The sequence below is a fragment of the Morone saxatilis genome, unplaced genomic scaffold, assembly GCF_004916995.1.
Source record: "Morone saxatilis isolate NCDOM2014 unplaced genomic scaffold, NCSU_SB_2.0 Contig9, whole genome shotgun sequence".
NCBI classification, from domain to species: domain Eukaryota; kingdom Metazoa; phylum Chordata; class Actinopteri; family Moronidae; genus Morone; species Morone saxatilis.
In genome coordinates this window covers 13,000,743-13,001,044 of record NW_023340268.1, presented here as the reverse complement: position 1 = coordinate 13,001,044, position 302 = coordinate 13,000,743, and the positions used below count along the sequence as shown (strand labels likewise).

At 34.1% G+C, this 302-nt stretch overlaps 1 protein-coding gene across 1 annotated transcript in view; it reads right to left on the bottom strand.

The window, feature by feature from the left end:
- Window positions 1-302, bottom strand: part of gabbr2 (gamma-aminobutyric acid (GABA) B receptor, 2) — a 169,195-nt gene that overhangs the window by 83,075 nt on the left and 85,818 nt on the right. The window lies entirely within an intron of this gene.

Sequence of the window (302 nt, the reverse complement as noted above, 5' to 3'; positions counted from 1 at the left end):
AACTAAATGTGATATAGCAAGCATAAATCTTCGCTGAATGTAATAGAGTCGGAAAAGTTGGAGAGTGTAGCTTAAGCTGATACTGGTCTGGTGAAAGTAGTTAAGATTTATTGAGCGATTAATATAGTGCAAACATGCTCATGAAACATGATGAGAATGTTAAAAATATGTATTCCGCTGGTGTTGTACTATGTTTGAGGCTAAAAACTGTTCAAATCTACATTTACTACTCAAAATACAATAAGTAATAATAAGTATAACATACTCCCACTCTCTATGACACACACACACACCTGCACACA